This window comes from Cygnus atratus, chromosome 1 (assembly GCF_013377495.2).
Source record: "Cygnus atratus isolate AKBS03 ecotype Queensland, Australia chromosome 1, CAtr_DNAZoo_HiC_assembly, whole genome shotgun sequence".
Classification (NCBI taxonomy): domain Eukaryota; kingdom Metazoa; phylum Chordata; class Aves; order Anseriformes; family Anatidae; genus Cygnus; species Cygnus atratus.
This window is the reverse complement of record NC_066362.1, coordinates 46081104-46102977: the sequence shown is the minus strand read 5'-3', so window position 1 is coordinate 46102977 and position 21874 is coordinate 46081104. Positions and strand designations below refer to the sequence as shown.

The 21874-nt window shown below is 41.6% G+C and overlaps 1 protein-coding gene across 7 annotated transcripts in view; it reads right to left on the bottom strand.

Moving 5' to 3' along the window:
- The window catches only part of ANKS1B (ankyrin repeat and sterile alpha motif domain containing 1B), a 439810-nt gene that overhangs the window by 73573 nt on the left and 344363 nt on the right, over positions 1-21874 (bottom strand). The window contains exon 1 of one of the 7 annotated variants that reach the window (XM_035551797.2): positions 14481-14531. The exons of 4 other annotated variants lie outside the window; for them this stretch is intronic. The gene's annotated coding sequence lies outside the window, so the exon portion shown is untranslated. Of the gene's footprint in view, positions 1-12068; positions 12088-14171; positions 14249-14480; positions 14532-21874 lie in introns of those variants that run through there. 2 more of the 7 variants (XM_050708107.1, XM_035551798.2) reach the window with 2 other exon arrangements.

The window sequence follows — 21874 nt, the reverse complement described above, 5'->3', positions numbered from 1 at the left end:
ACTGTAGCCTTTTGGGGCTCTGTGCGAATGTCTGAGAACCAAGTTCATACCCCAACAGGTGAGCTTACCGGTTAAAAACGATCAATGTGGGGAAAAGGTCAATGTTTGCTCTAAAAATAGCAGAAATATACATGTGATGTATTATTAAATTTCAAGTCTTTGTGAGGAGGAAAGTTGGGGCAAATATTCAGGCAAGATAGATTTGAATAAATCTAAAACTAAAACTATGCTCAGTTATTCTGTATGCAGTAACTTGGCTAATGCCAAAGAAAACTTTCTTCTCTTAAGTCACTGGCTCCCATCATCTGGAAAGAACAACTGTTCCTCTTTAACGAACTGCAGAAATCCTGCTCTCTGCATTCAAGCACAGTCTTCCAGGATCCACGAACTGCAGCAAGACCTGGTTAATGCATCTTATGTAAAAGACAGGAGGTGTGAAGGTATTACCTGGCTGGACTGAGTAAGAATAACCTGACCGAAGAGGTGCATCAAGATGATGAGGAATCCACCTGGACTGTATATGCTTCCCTCTCCCAAACACCAGCAAAACTGGAAAAAAATGAACTGCAGTGACATCTTTGGCCACGGATGACAAAGCATCCAGCACCACCTAGCCAGTCACTGTGCCAAGTGGAAGCAGGTGGCATTAGCATTTGCCCTGAAAGCAACTCTGACCATTCTGAATTTCCAGACTTGTGTGAGGAAGGAGAAGGTAGAGTGGCCTGCAGACCACCTGCCGGTCTTCTTGGAGGCAGAAGCGAGATGGCAGCCTGCCACTGGGACTGAGCCAACTTCTGCCCTGGTGACTGACAGGTTTGGTCTTGATCCCTGGAGGAAAACGTATTGTTGCTGGAAAAGTAAGCCCGTCTGTGAAAGGCCAAAAAAAGTATGAATGGACAATTTAGGGAAATAACTTCTCCTTATAAATCCCCCTTTTTCATTAACACTTTACTTCCTCTTTTTTTTTTTTTTTAGTTGTTAAAATAACTCGTTTTAAGACTACTAAATAAATAGTGCTGATTCTGATGCTTCACTAAATAACTGGACATTCTCAGTAATTAAGCAGCTTTTCTACACAGAGCAGAAGGAAATATTCTAATGTATCGACTATATTTTTCCATGGCACAGAGCACATAAAAATAGGCAATTTCAATAACCATTATTACTGCTACAGTATATATTAATACATTTTGTATAAATCATTGCCTCTACTATCAACTCTGCTACTGCTCCTGCAAATAAAGCGATACCTTGTTACCTAGCAACTGAGCAAGTCGCTGCTACACTGCAAAAAAAAAAAAAAGGGAAAAAAAAAGAAATATATGTATTTATATATCCTCTTGGTTTCACGTTGAGAGAACATCCATAAAGAACAAAGAATAATCCACTTAAATGCCCTGAAATTCAATATTTAAATAAAATATTTGATCCTCTGCATTCCCTAAGTATCCTCAGAAGCTGGGTGCTGGGTCTAGATTAAACATGCATTACATATCACTGACAATACAATGTTCTTGCTATGCATTTCTTGGAATATTTTATCAGTGCATATATATGTACACAGACATTACATATATAAGTCATGGCATACACTTAATGCTACATCTGATCTGTATTAGAAGAGGAACAGCTATCACAGGGCTTTCTTTAAAGTCTGCTTGCTTATGCTAAATCAGTTCCTTTCCTGTTTAACATAGCAATGCATAGTATTACCTTTGACTGATGCAATGTCTCTTTTTAGGATTCTGTCATTTGTACAAATTTGTCCTTGTGTTTCATACAAAAAGAAAAGCACGCAACCATACGTACCACAAACCTCATCACTTCATTGCTTTATATTTCATGTCAGTTTCTGACCGATCGCCAACACTACCTTGGTCAAAAATGAAAAATGAGAGCTCAGGAGTCCTACTTGTGTGGATGAGCTACTTGTTCTGGGCAACATGCAGATTCTGCAGCAGCCTCTGAACCCTCTGTGTGTGTCTGGCCCACGCTCTACCCTGAGCTGAAAAATGCAGAAGGATTCATGGCCCCATGACCACACAGTATGAAGACATACCCTTCACTACAACAAGGACTGCCAATAAGCTTGTGAAGTAGGGAGAATATGAAGCCATGAAAATTGCTGTCCTGAAGGTCCACAGTTTCATTAGAAGGTAACTGTTTTTGCATTCAATACTGTCTAAGTCATTACACTGCCTACAAATCCAATGCAAAATACATCTGAAGACAATGCAGGATGGTTTTCCTAAATTTCACTTCAGAGGTAGGAGCCAATCACACATTATTACAGGTAATGAAAAATTACATCATCGTCGATCATTACATCAAATTACATTAAACACAAATAGTGATACCATGCAAAGCTTTGAATGCTGCTCCTGCTAGCAGCTTATGTAGTAAAAGTGTTCCTGAAAGAATGTTGTTAAAGTCCTCTTGAAACTTTTTAAAGTCACCTATCTCTTACAACACAAGGATATTGGATTAGTTAATCATAAGACAAAACTATACACTACCTATATCATGCTGTCTCGAACATCTGCTGCTGCTGTAATCCTTGCTAATTCATACCAAGAATATACAGAAAATGATAATATGCTTGCACCCAAAGGCTCCTCATTTTGTGTGGCCCTTACCATTATCTCCAAGTGTTAAATACTAGTTCAAAGTCTTCTGCAGCTTGGTTTTGCCCATTTTTGAACATTCTTACAGCCTTTTAACGAATATGGAACATATAGCAATGAGTGGGTTTCAGTAAAGAGCAAAATACATACACATGGGTGAGGATGATTTATTGGTTAACGTGGCATTCAAAAGCTTCTTTCAATAAAAATTTTAGAAGTTAGGAAAACACTACAACCTATACATCCTACAAGGATAAAGCAAACATCATACCCTACAGGCTTTGTATGATGAAGTCTGTGCATATTCTCTGTCTCTCTCTGTGGAACGCAGTCTTCAGTGACAGATGGCACAACCACTACCTACAGATGGCTCAAACGGGGCTCCATAGCTTTGATAAATACTGCAATCAACTCCTAGGATAGGTATGGTTCAGGCAGCAGAGCAAACACAGGGAATAAATCCCTCAAAAACTTCTTAACTGTAGAATAATCACACACATAGTATTATCCTTAACAGACAGATGAAAGTCCCGGGCTTTTACTGAGCTGACAGAAATTCAAGACTACTTAAAAAGAGGTCAATAGTTTAGGATGAAAGTGTTTGAAATTAGCCTCAATCAATTTCTTATCTACTTCATCCAGAAAATCATTTCCACTTTCATCATGGACCAAGCATTCCTGGTAAAAGTATTCTTGCTTTCCAGTAGGATTTGTTATACTTTGAAGGAGCAATCAAACCTATCACTGACGGAGTCTTGGTTTGGTTGGTAGAAAACATCCTTGCCTCAGATGGATGATTCACTACAGAGAGCAGAAGTATTTGAATCACTACTACAAGAAAATCAAAACTCATGGACTGATACTGTAGCTATTTGTAGCAGACTAGCATAATCTTTTCTAATCTTCTATAGAAACCTGGGAATAAGACCAAATGGAGTGACCTTACACAGGAGCATTTGCTTTAGTTGAACAGACATCTCAGAGACCCTGCTCTCTCACTCCCTACCATTAAAAAGACAGGTAGGGCTTTGCAATGTCTTTTGTGGCAGCGCAGGGCTAGTGATGTGCTATGTTTGTTACTTGTCTTCAGCCACTCAAACTTTGTGCCATTTGGGTTAAAGTCTTCTACAAAATGCCATCTACCAGAATGTTCTCATCAACTAAGTGCTGTAGTGCTACAGGTGTGTATGCAGTACAAAACATAGAAGCTCCAGAAATGTTTTGGATAATCAGTTAAAGAATAAGAATATTCCATTTCAAACTGATGTCAGACAGGAAGGATGCTTTCTGACAAAACTAATTCACCCTTTGCTCTGACACGCATACTTTCTGTTAAGTAGATGCATCTTACATATTCATCTTGAACATACATAGGTATAAATATACCTTCCAGATGCATTACAGCAGGTGGACTACACCTCCATTCAGAGTCCTTGGACTGTAAAGCAATCCAGATAAGTTCCCCAGCCCAAACCTTCAGCATAATAGAAAACAATATCTTTGCAGAATGCTCACAAGTGGAGCTCTGCGAGTCTTGTTTCCCAAGAAGTAAAACAACCCCATCGCAGTATTAACAGGTAATATGATGTTTCAGAGCAGCCTTACTAAAATCTGAACTAACATATGCCTACTGGATTCTTGTCTGTGGAAGAAGATACCAGAACTCAAATAAATATTGTAATCATTTTAAACCTTGATTACAGTCCAATTACTGGAATATCTAGAATCTCTCCTGCAGGCCTGAAGTTTCTATTCCCTTCTGCCATCACTAGTTTTTCCAGAATTCAAACAGACAACAATAAAACTGCCTCTTTTCAACTACTTATGTCTGCAATTTAATGAGCTTTCTGTCCCTAGCGTCCAAGTTTCACTGCCTGAAAATGTACTGACAAGTTAGAAGGGAGTCCACTTTTTCAGAGCTTCAAGAAGTAGAAAAGCCCGTACAAACATTTTATTATTTTATTTTGATGAACTACCTCAACTTTTATCGCTTTTCAGATTACAGAAAACCACAATTGACATTTTTCTTTTTGAGGAACTGCTGTGTAGAGAAGGGAGGCAGAGGTTGCTATGGTGTCAATGTAATTTCTGAATGCATCACACAATCTTTTGTTATGTGTCAAAAGCATAAACAAAAACACTCCATGTGTCACAGTCTACAAAAGATATCAGGTTTTATGGCATAATAATGCATGACAGCTCTCTTAATACTTCTGATAATTCAGTAATTATGTAAATACCTCCAAATTTGATTACACAGATTCACAAATATCATTTAAGTTTGTGAGCCAAACTCAGACTGCTCTATGTGTGAACGCAGCAACATGGAAACCTTTAGCGTGAACTTGGCTATGCCAGTTCTCATACTGCTGGACGAGATCCTCTGATCACTGCAGTAATGTGTGACAAAAAGCGATCTGAAGTCACTTCTTCATAGTCATGATCCCCTAATCCTCAGTTCGAGTCTGTAGGACGTGGAGATGCCTCAGGGCTGAGCTAAGCTTCAACCACCCACTCCCTCCCACAAGCATGGAGATCCAGACCATTGTCTCACCCTCTTCAGAAGGGTCCTATGCTGAAATGGGGAGAGAAGGAATGGGAGGAACAACAGGAAGCTGGATGGTGAGATCTGCCTTGGAGATCATCAGCTGCAGGGATACTCTTCGCACACTCCAGTAAGGTAGCTCCACCTCTCCTTCACCCACAGAGAAGTGCAAAGGCACCATGGCAAAAGCTTAGGACTCAGTCTTTGGAAATGGTAGACATGTTTACTTGCTATTATCACCTCTCCCAGAGAATCTGACTTGTAAGGACTACTACATTCCTAATAAATGCAAGTAACGCTTCAAGAATATTACTAGTTTTTAACTGGCTCCCTCACTCTCTTGGTTACGTCATCACTGTATTAGGATCAACATAACAGGGTTTTAACCAGAACTGGTTGTGGTGGCTGAAATAAGATACTCTAAAGAAAAGATTTTTATAAATGTGACGCATCAGCCCCCTAGCAATAGGAGAAACAGCAGATATAGCTTCTGTATAATGCATGAACACAGGATTACTTCCATGAATCAACAGTTTTGCATTAAACTATAAAATCATCATCATATACAGATAACTAAAAGTAAGGATTGTACCTCCAGAGCAATAATGAGATTATGAAGGTCAAATAACAATCCCATTACTTGTGTTACATAACTCAAAATAGGATGCATGTCAATGCAGGAAAATGGAAAGATGACTGCCGTTTTGTATGTATTGACTACTTTAATTCAGATTGTTTCTTTTACAGTAATTCTGTTCTAACTACCTTTAGCAAAATAATTTTTCTTACACAAAGTTCTTATACCATACAGTAAGAAAGACATTTTCTAAAAATATTCTGTGCTATGCTCTGCAGATAAAAAGGGGCTGTTATTTTGCAAAATCCCAGCACAGATTAACCAGCCTCAGACACCAAAAAGCAGCAGGCTGGGGAATCTCTTCTTGGTCAGACAAGCCACTACCCTCAGCTACTGTGGGCTGACTCCAACAAGGCATTAGCAAGTCCTAGGGTACAACACATGTATGATGCTGCACCACATCAAGAGTCAGCAGAAAGGGTAGCTTTTCCTTACTTATGAGAATAATTAGGAAACTATTTCATTAGAAATACAGAAGCTTCACAATTTTCTGTCAACTAGAGCAGTCTTTGGTATATACAATAACAAAGAAAATATCACCTAAATTCAGTCAAGTATTATTTAAATGGGAAAAATGATTATTTGGGGGGCTATGACTTGCTCTTTACCTTATGCTTTAAATTGTCTTTATTTTTTAATGAATGTTACCAATATTCTGATTGCAGAAGCATTGTCCTGAAGTACTATCCTTAAATATCAAGACCAAAGGATTTCAACAAAATTTTCAACCTAGGAAGGTCACTTGATTGTAGATATAGTAGAACAAGGCATATTTAATGAAAGATAGTTCAAAAGGGAAAATCAACACTCTACAGCCCAGCTTTCCAAATTAGGATTGCGTAAATTCAGTTTCCTATTTCTACAACCAGCATTTACAGAGATGAATATCAACTATAATAATGCTTTCTCTAAAAGCATCTCTCCCTTTGAAAATCACATATTGAATTATGAAGTTTAAAGCCTAATTTTTAGGCAACAAAGATTAAAAATACTGGTCTTGAGCTTTCCTGTTCAACATTTCATCTTCTCAGAAACTCTAGCCAATTAACTGGACAATGCAAATGAATCAAGAACTAAATACAATCACACCAAAAGAGGCATCTCTAGAAAGAATCTATAGGGCTTCTATCAGTGTTAGTGCTCCCATACTAGAGATAGCAATAGGGGGATGCTCACTACTTTCAGAGCAGCATTTCAGGAGCTCCCCAAACACTGCTTTACTGCAGTGGTAACCAAACCTACTCTTTTTAAAAATGTTATTGCTTGTCCTTCTTCCCAGTATTCAGGAGGATTACTCCTGACAAAGTACATGGGACACAGTCTTCAGCCTGCATACTCAATGAAATCAACAGCGCTATGACACTTTACGCCTGCTGAGAACCTTGTTTGTAAACTCTGAGTGTGACTCTTTGGGGTAGATGATGCTTTCCTCTCCTGCCCTATGTACCCTTGTACATATCATCACTGCACAACTACCACTTAGTCCCGGACAGCTCTGTAAAGAATAAAAATGGCTACAGCAAGCCTTAGAGAGGGAGCAGGAATGGGCACAGCAAACGCTAGAGCTGGAATGGGTGTATTTAATTCAGGTCAGCCCAAAATGGCATCCTGTGGCAGCTGGAGGGTGGTGGTGGTAAGTAATGCTTATGAAATGAACATGATGTGGACACCACCGCACAAGTACTGTGTTGTGACTGCGACTAATGCATGTGCAAAGTATTTGATGGACAAGTGTGGAGCTGTTTGGTGCTGAGACGGTTGGCTGCAGACAACAGTTTAGAAGCACTCAAAAAAAACAACCCAAAAATATTATCAGCAGAATCCAGGTGGAAAATGATAGTTGTCATATTTAGTACTCTTTCTATGCTTTCATGCTTAAAGTGCAATGCTGCGGTATTCAGACAATATCAAAGATTTATTGCCATTTTGCATGGGAATGTAAAACTCATATGGACAGTCAATTAATTAAATTAATAAGCATTGGGTAAACCCCTAGAAAAATGTGACCACCACATATTTTCAAACCTGTGAGTACCTGTTACACTTAGTATTTTAACTGTGAGGTTTAAAAAAAAAAAAGATAAGGTTCAGAAGTCTCTTTATAATGTGTCTTCTGTAGAGCCAATCTTTGCTTCCAAGATACCTGAGCTGAGCATAACACAGATTAGGACTGAGACGTACTTGCAAAGGTCTATGAAAAACCTTGATATCTTGTTTCTTGCTAGTGCTAAGAGCAGGAACAACACCATGTTCAGTTTTTAAATAAAAATAATAACTTGCATTCAGTTTTGTAACGGCTTCAGTAAAAATACAAATGAGTCATGCAATACATCCCCTAGGTTTTGATACAGTATTTTTCTGTGTGACAATTCGCTCCAATACCCACTTACCTCAGTGGTGGTTTATAAATATTAGTACAGAATGTTTTAGTTCTATGTATTTTTATCATATAATAATAATGCAGGTGTTTCACAAACCAATTGGGTACTCACTAATAATGAGTTTGCCAGGTGACTGCATGATTAACAAAGTAACACTTTTTCCAGATTTTAGAGTTATATCATATATATATCATACCTGAGAAATAAAAGCATTACAAAGCATGACAATAGTATAACAGCTCTCTGATTATGGGATCTTCAAGTAGATACTTGGACAGTCTTCAGTTACCTTGAATTTTAAGTACATCAACAATTTGCAAACTGACAAATACCCAATATATTTATTTATGCAATAAGTGACATTATATAAAACTTTATATAACAGTATGAAATTGCTATATTATTTCTACAAGCACTTTTTATGAATCTATTTAAAGCGAGAGCTTTCATACCAATTTCATTTGGGCAAGACGAAGCCTAAAAACAGTCAGATGAACATACATTTTAGCCGTAAGACGTGTATATTTATAGTTATTCCTTATATCCACATACATTTTAGTGTTATATAATAAATCTTGATGAACACTGGAATTGAATTTGCATTTTCCTATATTAGGAATAATTACGTCCAACCATTTTTGTGGCTTACCAATTTACCAGTGGTTTTAGAGTCATTCACGATACTCAAAAATAAAAAGGTATTAAGTGTAATATGGTGTTCTTCACTGCACAGATACATGATAAAGAAATAAATGAGTTTCAGTATAGCCTTGTACAAAAGCCATATATTCTCACTGAAATCTTTGCCAAAGATTTTTGGCAATTACACATTGCCTTCAATGTATAAGGAACCTCATATGTGGGTAAGGCATACATGCAAACACCTACCAGCATTGAAGGTCTGACTCCACAGTGCAGTCAAGAAGACCAGTCAACTAAATGAAGACGTTCCATGATCATCCAGTCAGACAAGCAGAAAAAGTATTTATCACCTTCAAATTTTACAACATTTAAATGTACTAAAAAACTAAACGCTTATTCCCCGCTGCAGAGAAGCACTTTCCGGAAAAAGTACTTCAGAAATTAAACAATGGGCTAAAATCTGCTGTCAAAAAGGTAAAACTCCCTGCTGACTTCATTTGTTATAACTGCAGCTACCATTAAATTTACCCTTTTTACATTAGCAAAACTTAAAGTGTTCTAAACAACAATAAAACCTATTTGGATCTTTGCTGACTGCAGGAACTAGGGACAGAAAGAAGAACAAACCAATTACATGTAACAAACCTCATACATATCACCTTGGATTTCCTACACCAAAAAGCTGTAAGAACATAAGCAAAGAGGTACATCATATCTTAACATGTCCCAGTACATGTTTTCATATGTTTCTAATAAGAGCAAACTCCAAAGGTAAAGGTCTAGGAGAAAATTTCCCCCTCAAGCTTTGTAAGGCCTTCTTTGCCCACCAGATGCATATTTCTGGCATTGGTGGTAATCACATAGCATGTGTAGTACATTTAGAAGAACCAGGATGGTTGTAATTACTTAGTTCTCAACTAGCTGAGATTGGTTTTCCCAAAGGAAAACCGCATGTTTTGGTAGTTTAGCAAGGGAACACACAAGCCTTGAAAATGAGTCAAATGTCTACATGGGGAAAAAAACTCCAAATCTGAACCATCTATGAAGTGAAAATGCCCCAGCGTTGAACACCAATTTATAACATTGAACAAGAGCCATCAAGCAACAGACAAGCCAGAGACTTTAGAAGATCTTCAGAGCTACTGTCCTTGCTCATTACCTCTTTCCTGAATCAAGCTGTGTTTCAGCCATTTGACTTTAACTTGGTCTCAGTTCTCATATATTGGTATCTGAGTCCTACTGAAAAGGACACAAAGGCCCAGGTATCATTTCACTGTAACAAAGCAGCCTGAATGTTCCTGCAATTTCTCTAGAGGTATCACAAAGACAGTCCATTGTGAAAACCCACAGGAATGGGGCAGACAAGGACTATGAAGACATTGGTTGACTTTAAGAATGACATTGCAGAGCTCTCCAAGATGCTCCTCAGTCAAATGAGTTAGAAATAACCCACTACTAGGAGGCTGACGGTGGTAACTAAGGAATGGAGGAACACCAGAGGTGGTCCTGGTTTTTCCCTTTGTGCTTAGAATACTTCCAATTCTGACAATAAGAACAGCTTCCACTCCCTGGTCCATGAGGTCTGAGAGAACTTCTCATCTCAGAATCACTGTTCTTTTTCCAAGGAAGAGAGGCTAGCTCTCAAGCACTTTACTTTTGGCTAATGATTGGTTAACACTAGCATCATCATTCCCTTACGCTAGGCACAATAATTGTTATCTGCAGCTCACATGAATTTGGGCACACATACCCACTGCAATATTGCAAGACACTTCACTTTAGAGAAGCTCGTGGGGGGTGATGAATGTCAATGAGATTGTTTCCTTTCTTTTACACTATGCTCAAGCTGATGAGAATGAATCAAACACAAATTATTATATATATTTTTTTTTGAAAAAAAAAAATCTTTGGAGAGGAAAAAACATTTCCTAGTTGAAGGACCTTCAGAAAAAATGCATTGCTCCAGAGTATGTAAACAGAATGGCAGGAAAAAAAACAGGTATCTCCTCATCTTCTCCCAGAGAAATATCTGGCCCTATGCAAAAGCAACATGACCACTGAAATTCCCCCAGCAACTCTGCATAATCTCTACATGTAATCCATAAACCAAAATGACCTCCGAGAGGTCAAGGTTCAAATAAAGGAGCAGATGCATAGTTTATACAAATAAACTGTTGAGAATAAGGTATGTGAAGATTTTGAATACATGAAAATTTTTGAATCTCAGTGCTCACGATACTTGTTAACATGCTCAAATGCTACAGATATTATCACATTTCCTAGCTTCTCTCCTCAAAGGAAAAAAATATACTGAAAGTCTACGGATAGAGACTGCAGTCAAACTATGACAGAAATGTTTTTCCTAGCTTGATTACCTTGTCAAAGCCAGGTTTATCTAGATCATGACCCTTTCATACTAGGAACCAAGACTACTGTCTTGGAGACAAGCTGGCATAGTTGGCACATGGACTAAAAGATCAAACACAAGCAGCCCTCTGCTATTGCCTCCACAAAAGGAAAAAAAAATACATTGGATTGTAAAGAGTGCCAGGCTGGTACAATTTTCTGAAGGTGTTATTCTCTAGAATTTGACTGTGATTTCTTAAAAATAAGCTTGTAGCTCATATAACTGTGAAAATAACATTGAAAATGTGAACTAGCGTAAACCAACATTTTCCCGAATGTGCAAACAATTGCAAATCATACCTCTCTGCGTAAAAATTGGCCAGTTCATCAAGACCATTGCTGATTTCGAAGACTAATATAAATTTTCAACATTCAGCAAGCAAAGCATTGTGATAATAGGATCGCCAGGAAAAAGGTCCAGTCCTATGAACGTAACATTGTCTTGCTTAGCATCTGACAAACAAATACAGACTGGACCAAGAATTATGACATTCACTCATTTCTGTTTTAACTTCCAGTCTGCATGTAGAGTAAAAACTCAGGACCAAGGGCCAAGAAATCTTAAATCCAACGCTTGGCAGTTTCTCAGTCTACTCAATGCAAGGAGAAAGTCTCCTATTGTTCATTATGCTCATCACTAACACTTAATGAATAAATACAAAGACCCTTACCAAAACGCCAGACGTTCATTCAACAAGAAAGCAAAATCTGTAAATCTGTATCCTCCCAGTTATTGGAAATAAATTAAAATAAGCATTGCCAACATGGAATTCTGACCACTTCTACTTTAAAATATATCTTATTCTCAAAACGCAAGGCAAATAACGTCTGACCTGGGTCACGGCTCCTTCTTCAAGTTCCTCAGTAGTGAAACTCTTACCGAGAGTCAATCTGCCTTAGTTTCTGCTAAGTTCGCTGCAGCCTTCACAGACAGTATCTTCATTGACAGCTCTGTTCCTAATTTTCCCATCTTCTACCCTCCTTTTTTAACTCCATGTGCCCAATTCCACATAGATATGTTGTTTTCCCCTCTGCAGAAAAATGTGCTAAAAGAAAAAGCATCGAGCCCTTAGCTTTGTAAATTTATTTCAGGGTACTGCGTTTAAAAGCCTTCTAAATAGAATGAATAAGCATAGTGTATTTTAATTTGCCTTCTTACTAGATACATTTCTCCCTATCCACCTCTCACATCTTTCTCTGACGAATAAAATAAAGAAGTTCACCTTTACTACAAAAAGCAGAGTTTACTTTGAATATATCAGCGAATTCTTGCAATTTTAACCTGTCAACCACTTGCACAAATCCTTGAAATAGAACTTCTCAGGTGTGCAAGGTCAGAAGGGTCTCTGAGTGACCACATGAGCACAGCTGCTATTACTTATATACACATATTGATAAAAGAACAGAGCTCTTAGCGAACAAGTGTTGCTAGACCAAAATTCATCAGTTAAAATCCCTTACTCTCCATGTTTTTCATTGTATTATGGAGATTTTTAGGATGCTATTGGAACGGAGTTTTAGCCCATCACAGTAATTACCAAGCTACAGGATCAAGATTTCCCACCTGGCAAACAAGTATCAACTTTACATGAATACTTATAACCTGTATTCGTACTTATTTATGATAAAGCCCCTATTATCATGCAATTGGATCTTATTCCATTGACTTTTTCTTTCTTTTTTTTTTTTTAAGCAGGTTATTATATTTTACATTTTGGCATATACAGAAGATGACAGCTTGATTCTTAATGCCTATTTGAACAAGTTACTATCTGTCACGTCGGGGTCTGCTTCACCACTACTCTGTGGCTCACTAGGGGAAGAAGTTAAGATGCTCTCTAAGGAATCGCTGCGATACACCACGCCAGTGATCCCGCTGCAGACGGACACCGGAGTTTTCCTCATTACCGCCGGTGCTGCCGAGGACGGCCTGGAGCACACCTTGATTTCGTGCATGTGGGCACACACCGCCACTGATCCCAGCGAGAGCGGGAGGCATTTTGCAAGGCACATGGCAACACGCCTTAGCACACATGTTAAAAAGCCTGTCGAAAAGCCTTCCTGCACGTGTGCGGTAAATTGCGTGCCAAACGAAACTGTCAGGTACCGCTTCTGACTCTCCTAATACCGGCGGCGCCTTCTCGCCATACGGTCCAACAACTGTCCGCAAAGATGCGCTGCTCCAACGCGAGCCTCCCGAGACACCGCCGCGCGAACCACGACCCCGCACACTTCTGCTTTGCATCCCCCACTTATTCTCCTTTTATTTGTATTTTATGTTGGCCGACCGCAGCACTCCGCTCCGCTCCGGCCCCTCAGCCAGCCCGCAGGACCGGCCGCGGTGCCGTGAAGCCGACACCTCGCCCGGGACAAGTTTCGGACGGCGGGGCGCGGGCGAGTTGCAGAGCCCCGGAGCACCGGGCGGTCCCGACGCGCCCCCCTGCCCCCTTCACCCCACTCCCCGGACCCCCCTCGCCGCCCTCCGGCCCCCCCCCGCCGCCCACCGGCGCTGAGCGCGGCTCGGGAGGAGGGAGCCCATCGGGGCTGCCTCCATCCCCGGCCCCGAGCACCAGCGGGAGGCCGAAACTCCGCCGGCCCCGCCGCCCGCCCCGGGAGCGCGGAGCCCCGCAGCGCCGCCGGCCGGGAGCCGCCACCGCCGCCGCCCGCCCCGGCGACGGCGGAGGGGGCACCGGCGAGGCCGGGGCTGACATAATCCTGCGAAACCGGCAGCCGCAGCCTCCCGCCCCCACACCCGGGGGTCCGCTGCCGGCGCTCCGCCGCCCCCCGGGGAGAGGGGGGGAAGGCGCCGCGTCCCCGTCCCCGTCCCTCCGGGCCGCACGGCGGGGCGGGGGCGGCGCCCGGTGGCCCCGTGGCCGCCCCCCCCCTGTTGTGCGCGCCCGGGGCTCGCCCGGCCCTCCCCTGCCCCCCGGTCTCACCTAGGAACGGCGGCGGCGGCGGCGGGGCTCAGCTGCCGAGCCCGGCGGGGGCGGGGAGGGATGGAGGGAGGGGAGAGGGGGGCGAGGGGGGGCCCCGGCGTGTGCTCGCAGCCGCTACCCCTCGGCGCTCAGCATCCTCCCCGCGCCCCGCGGTGAGTCAGGCAGGGAGAGCGCCGCGGAGCCGCGCACACCGGAGCCCCCGCCGCCCTCCCCGTCCAGCAGCAGCCGCCGCCGCCGCGCGCGCCCCCGCCGCTCCCCCCCGCTCCCAACCTTGCGCGGGCGCGGGGGCGGGGGCGCGCGCGCGCTCACCGCGGCTCGGTGCGGTCCCGGCGCCGCGCGGGGCTGCGGCGGGCGGGGAGCTGCCGCGGCGCCTCCCCCCGGCCCCCGCCGTTACTATGGATATGCGGAGCCGGCGGATCCTCCGCGCCCACCAGCGCGGGCGGACCCGGAGCTCGCCCCCCGCCTTCATCCCCCCGGGGACCGGGGGAGCCGCCGCGGAGCTCCGTCCCCGCCGCCGGCCCGCGGGCACCTCCCGCTGCTCCCCCGGCAAAACGCTTTTTTTTGGTCTTTTTTTTTTTTTTTTTTTTTTTTTTAACACCAGCGTCTAAATAAATCTTAGCAGGGCTGGGATTCGTGCGGTAATAGGAACAAATAAGCATCCCACAGGACTGTTTACTTGAGTAAGTGCATCCCATTAAGCAGCCGCCGCGCTGCCTAATAAAGGGCACGGAGCGCAGAAGAGAACGCCCCTCCAATTTAACTTCGGGAAATGTCAGAGGACGGAGCCACACTTTTGGTCGCCCATGGTGGTTCTTATCTCTCACTCTGCTTCCCCGAGGAAGCGAGACACTTGGTGGCTGAGCACATTATCAGGCAAGTTCAGCCCGTTGGGGCCAGATGAAACGTTTTGCCAAGTCAAAAAATTTGACTCCGTCCCGGCAGGCAAAGTGATCCGGTGGCTACGGTTCCTAAGGCAGGTGGCATCGCCCTGGCCTGCTCCCGGCAGAGCTATCGGAGCTGCCAGCAGGTGAGGTGACTCCCCTGGCTTTGGAGACACCAAGCCTCAAGGAGAGATGGCTTTGCCATAGCCTGTGAAATACAAAGCTTAATTAGAAAGTCAGAGAAAAATTAAGAGTGTCACTGTCCAGGCACAGCTGTACGCAGCAAAGTCACTGTGCTGAAATGTACAGTGCAAGAAGAAGCACGCGGCCGACCGATGTGGAAGCTGCTGACCTTGTATGCTGCCGAGGTGCGCTTTCGAAGCGCACGTGCAGAGCAAGTTCACTGTCTACATTTCTCCAAGACATCGCATTGACTGAATGTGGCAACGTAATCCACTCACCCTTTCATTCTGCATGCCCAACTGCATGCGTTTATAGAAAACTTCAAGCATGGGTAGCTTTGTGCGCCAAAATAACCCTCTCTGAGGCTCTTTCCCTTGTTTGTCCCTCAGAGCTTTCATTAGGTCTTAAACCACCGCTAAGCTGAAATTGTCAAAAGCAAACCTTTCACAAAGTAAACGATCATACTCATAAATGGCTCACTTTGTTATAAACAGCATTGGTCATGCAGCCCAGCCTCGCTCTCTCAACAAAAAGCCCCTTGGAGGTGGGCACGTAGCCACCCAGTTCACCAGCTCATAGCAGGGCAGCTGGGCTCGCTGAGGTGCAACGTGGAGCTGACATCGAACACAGCACTACGTGTGTGAGCAAAGACAGCAGAGTAGGTTTTTCTACAAATCACTAATAGCAACTGTTGACTATTTAAAAGTTGAAAGGTTTGCTTAAAGCAGTAATGCAAGCTTCGATATCGTAACTGAGTTTGGTTAACCAGCCCTGACAAATTAATGTCGGGGAACCTTCAGCATTAACTCAAAAGTGCATCGCAGGAAGAGGTTTGGAAAGTTATTTTGATTTTAACTGGAGACTCTCCTTTTTCTCACAGCTCGTTTTTCAATAAAACCTTATAGATGCAGTCTGGTGTTTATGTAGATTTGATATAGTTCATACGGAGACAGACTGAACAGAATACAAAAGTTTAGTTTCATCCTGAATCAGGAGAAAACATAAACATTTTGAAATGTTTCCTGAGTAGAATTCCAAAGATTTAGACTGTAGGTATGAAAATGACCATTTCAAAACATTTCTTTTCCATTGTTTAAAAACATGTTAATGCAGGATAAAGTACCATGTCTAAATGGCACCATTTTTTGTTCTGACATCAAGGCCTTTTTAAAGCTTGGCAGTATTTCCTTAAAATGTCTAATGATGGTTACAAGTTTGTCTAAATTTTTCTGGTACCTTGGAACCACTTCTCTAGCTCTCCAGCTAAGAAGGCTTTCTGCACAATTCCATCTCTCTTTGTCCTGGATTGTGTGATCTGCGTTTGTAAATTGAAATCAGATTTTCACTATAAATGGGATGTGATCCATTAACAGCTTTCTGAATTAGGAGCAATACCTTAATGGAATCTGAGCCAGAGGAGGAACAAGTTAAGGATGTCAGCGTGAGCCCGATGTGATGATGGCAGAGCGTGGTAGAAGTGCCAGCCGTTTTCTATACCTGCCATAAACTTCATTACCTCCATTGATTGTAACATATTGCAGACTACAGCAGCTCTGCATGAAGGAAGGAAGTGTGTAACAACCAGCAAATCCTAGGAAAGGATGAAGGTTTCTGGCAAGATGGTGAAATAAAGGGCATTTTTAGAAATGTAGAAGTTTGGTGAGGAGGCAAACATGAACCCAGATTGTTGGACTATGTTGAGAAGAAAGATCTGCACAATTTCAGAATGAGGTACGTCTCCCATTTTGCCACTCTCACCTTCATGGTGCCTGGATTCCTTTTGAGCTGACAGCTCTTTCTCTGAGGTCTGGCTGCCTGTAGCTGAGTAGGTGTCATGGCTGTGTCAGTGGTGAGTGAGACATATCTGCACCTGCGTGCTGCCACCAGCCAAAGACAGACATACCTCGTGCTCTCACCCTGCTCTTGTTTTGGAATTGAAGAGAAGTTTGGCTACCACGGATGCTGACAGGTCCAAATAAGTGAAGATAAAAATAAATGAAGTGCTGGACCATTTACCTCTGTCATGTCAGGAACGTATGGTAGGATACTTCACAGTCTGTTCTGTCAGAGATCTGTTACTATATAGGGAAAAATGTTGCCTCCCTCATTGCAATGAACAGGCCATTTCTTCAGTTAACCTTCTTGTGAACATTACAGGTTGGGCAGAAATGGGGTTGAGAGGCTGCAGTTTCGGCTTGAGGGCTACTTGGGCCACTGTGTGTTTCAACAAGTGTGGTGAATGTCTTTTCCTGAAGGCAGATTAATAACTTATTTTAGTACTGGGGATCTCGGTGGAAGGGGTAGGGATCCATTTAAAGAGTTTTAGCAAATACTTTTCAAAGCTCCAAAATCCTAGATATGTATGTAAAGGCCAAACTCTGTGATAGTATGGTTGGATCTGATCAGATCAGAAAAATATTTTTCTTTTCTTATGAATTCACTGTGCTTTTCATTGAAATGATCAGCAACGTATGCTGATGTGCTGATCACGGTCATGAAAGCTTGTTTCAACACTTCGTTTATGCACTCTGTAGATTACTATGAGGAGCTGCTCTGGTGGCCGTGATTTTTCCTGTAGGGAGCTAAGCAGCTTGCTTTCTCTTTTACAGCACTGGAACAATCCTGTCAGATTACCTGTTCTTTTTTATGAATGGCTTTAGAATTATTTAAATGCAAGCTTCCTCTGCAGTGGGCAATTTGTGGGCCTGGTTCTCTTAGCTGTTGTGATGCTGCAGGGAAACTCGTAGGTCCTAAAAGATGGAGAAAGGTGGGTACCATGTTATCCTGTTATCCTCCTAACCTGGCAGCATTTTAGGATAAGCAGCAGTGACTCTACTAGAGTGTGTTAAAAAAAAAAAAAAAAAAAAAAGATGGTGTTCAGGAATTTTAAGATGACCAGGGCTAGTTGTTAACTAGCCTCATGGGAGAAGCCTACCATTATGACATTTGTATGAATCAAAAAATATCTGACCAGCAGGGTAGCGCACTGAGGAAGTCTCCACTCCTGGCTAAAACTAGATCTGCTTTCCTATGCTTGTTTTTGTAGCTATACGCACCTTGAAATCATTATGGAAACCACTTGTAGGAATCTATACCCAAGTAACCTCTACATGAAAGTAACGGAAACACCTAATACAAATGTAATATCAGAAGTTGGAGCGTTAGGGTCATCAGATTATATCAGATTATTTCTGGAAAAGGATCATCATTCATCTATAGCAAAAAAGACCACATTAAATAAAGAAAACAGTTATCGCATCCACAGAGTTGTTCACATGCCATATTTCCCAGGCTCAAGCCAACAGTATCACCACACTGCTCTTCAATGAAGAAGTAAAAACACTTAGATTTGCAGCAAAATGGCCTCTAGCAGTTACTTTTCCTACTGACAAACAATGTTACACATATCTTCAGGGAAAATGAAATCTGTTAGAACAAAGTGATGAAATTTGTTTGCTACTTAAAATTCATTGTTAAAAACATCTAGTTAAATTCATACTGAAAATTTTTAGTCATAGAAAATTATCCTCTAGTAATAAACTTTATTCCATGAAATTAAGTCGAAGCAGCTTCTTTTAAGCAAAATTTAACAATATTATATTCTGATTGTTCAAATAATTTCTCTGAAAGTTTGTGCTACTTTTTTTTTTCTGAAAAGTTCTGCCTTATAACTTGACTCTTTGCTAGATATAAGTATTTGCTAATTTAAACTGCTTTGCTGATACAAGATAAAATTAGTTCTTGTTTGTAAGTAGGAAAGAGATCTTCAGTAAAAAGCAAGATAAAATTATTTTAAAGTATGTAAGAGAACTGTTTTTACAATCCTTTCTCAGATTCACATTAATTGATTCTGAATTCCCTGAATAGGGACCAAACAGATTGACTCCATACCATAGGTTACTGTAAGTACACATGAGCATAATAATATTCAGATATTGAAGTAAATAATTGCATAGGTATGTTTACTGAGCAAGAAAATCATATTGTGAAACCAGTAGATAAGAAAATATCATTAGAAATTTTTAGTAGCAAGTTATACTTTCAAAATAAGATGCCAATAGACCCTGTAACTAAGGTTGAGTATACAGTTGAGAAAGGAAGCAGGGGAGAGGGATTTCTGCAAGCAAGAGTTGCAAAAGTCTGTTATTGGACTTATGTATGACACATGGTCCTTAAAGAAAATTAAACTTGCAAGAAAGACTGCACTTGGAAAAATATATGTACCTAACAGTTGACAGAGACTGTAACTTCTAATAGTGCTGTAATAGATCAGGGCAAAAGGAATGTACTAACTGAAAAGAGATGAAAAAGCTGTATTAGCTTGGGTAAGAAGCAAGGACTTAAGTTTAAAGTGAGGAAGAGAAAGGAAGTTGTCATCTTTTGAACACAAAGACAACTCACAGAATGCTGTTTTAAGCAGGAAAGTCTCCTGGGGAATTTATTGCCAGTCCTGCAAGCTGGTTTTATTTTCAGCTCTGGGTCAGCACTCAGAGGACGGGATCTTGCTGTATAGGACAAACCCTTCTGATTGCTTTCCTTGAGGAGAAAACTTAAGAACTAGAAAGAAATCTAGCTATTATACTAACAACAGAATAGTCTTTATATATTTCGTTTACTTCCAGTCTCATAATTAGAAGCTCAAGATCCTATCTTTCAGAATAAATCTTCATTTTGATTTTTTTTTCTTAAACTTGTACAGAGTTGAAGAGAAGTCCGAAGAAGCTGATCAATTTGGGCTATACAGTCTATTTGGAAATAGCAAATCCAAAGTTGTAAAGTTGTGTGTACATGGAGTTACTGCAGGATCCATACTCGAAGAGATAACTGGGGCTATCTTCTGAAACTGCTGGAAACTGCAGGAGCTCATGCTGCAGGCTGCTGGGGTTTGGGAAGGAATTTCACTGACAAACAGACTGCACATCTTTAAAAAAAAATAAAAATTCCCCCCCCCCCCCCCCCCCCCCCCATGTTCTTATGGGTCTATTAAAAAAAAAAAAAAAAAAAAAAGAAAAAGCATTAGTCAAAGACATCTAAGATCTGAATAAGACTTGAATGCGTGAATGGAGACGTCTGGTTCATACAGGTTGACACATCTGGTTCTCACAGTCTGAGAACTAATTAGTACCCGAGTGCCAAAGGAAGGAATAAATACAAACCACTTTAACCTGCCTTTAGATAAGGTGTCAAGAAATGAGCTGAACAATTCCTGGGGACGATGGTGGTTATAGAATCATAGAATCATAAAGGTTGGAAAAGACCTCCAAGGTCATCTGGTCCAACCGTCCCCCAACCACCAATGTTACTCACTAAACCATGTCCCTAAGCACCAGATCCAACCTTTTCTTAAATACCCCCAGGGTCGATGACAGTGGTTTCCCTTGGAAACCTGTTCCAATGCCTAACCACTCTTTCTGAGAAGAAATGTCTCCTAATTTCCAACCTAAACCTCCCCTGGCACAACTTGAGGCCATTCCCTCTTGTCCTAATGCTAGTTATCTGGGAGAAGAGGCTGACCCCCCAGCTCCCCACAACTTCCTTTCAGGTAGTTGTAGAGAGCAATAAGGTCTCCCCCGAGCCTCCTTTTCTCCAGTCTAAACAATCCCAGTTCCCTTGGCCTCTCCCCACAGGACCTGTGTTCCAGGCCCTTCACCAGCTTCATAGCCCTTCTCTGGACATGCTCCAGGGCCTTGATGTCCTTCTTGTAGTGAGGGGCCCAAAACTGAACACAGTACTCGAGGTGCGGCCTCACCAGAGCAGAGTACAGGGGGATGATTACCTCCGTGGTCCTGCTGGCTACACTGTTCCTGATACAAGTCAGGATGCCACTGGCCTTCTTGGCCACCTGGGCACACTGCTGGCTCATGTTCAGTCAAGCATTAACCAACACTCCTGATCCTTTCCCTCTGCACAGCTTTCCAGCCACTCAGCCCCAAGCCTGTAACATGAAATATTTGTGAACACAGTTTATCTGTAAGCAGAAGACAGCACAAGGGAGTTCTTGAGACAGTACAAGTTTTAGGCCTTTCCATTTTGCTTATTTCACTAAAACAGTCCAGAAGTCAGGAGACTGCAACCCAAATTGATACAAAAATAGTTTCTAAAAGTAACTTTTTTTAGGTTTCTACAAATAGTTTTCTGAAAGAAAATACAGTTTTCTGAAAGAAACTATTTGTAAATTGCCCATATACAATCTAGTTTGAAGCCTCTTTAAAGTTTCTGTATGGAGTATCCATATGACTATAAAGTATAATCTGATTTATGGTAGGTAAATGATTCTTGAAATTGTTAAAAGAAACAGAAATTTTGGAAAAGTACATAGAGACATTTTATTTTTGTGACCATGATGGTTTTTCTAACTTTGACTAACTAAAAAAGAAAACAAAGATGAATGAATAGATATAATTTAATGAGTGATCAGAAGGCAAAGCAATGAAATAGAGTTAAAATCCTGACGAAGAAATTCATAAACTGGAATATTACCTCAGGACTGTAGAATAGAATCTTTGCTTCCTTATTATCAGATAACCAAACAGGGAACCATGAAATGAACGTACATGAATGTTAGTGTATATGTTTTCTGGAGGAGAACAGAAGCACTTATATGGTCTTGAACAGAAGTAAGGAGACACATGGTTTATT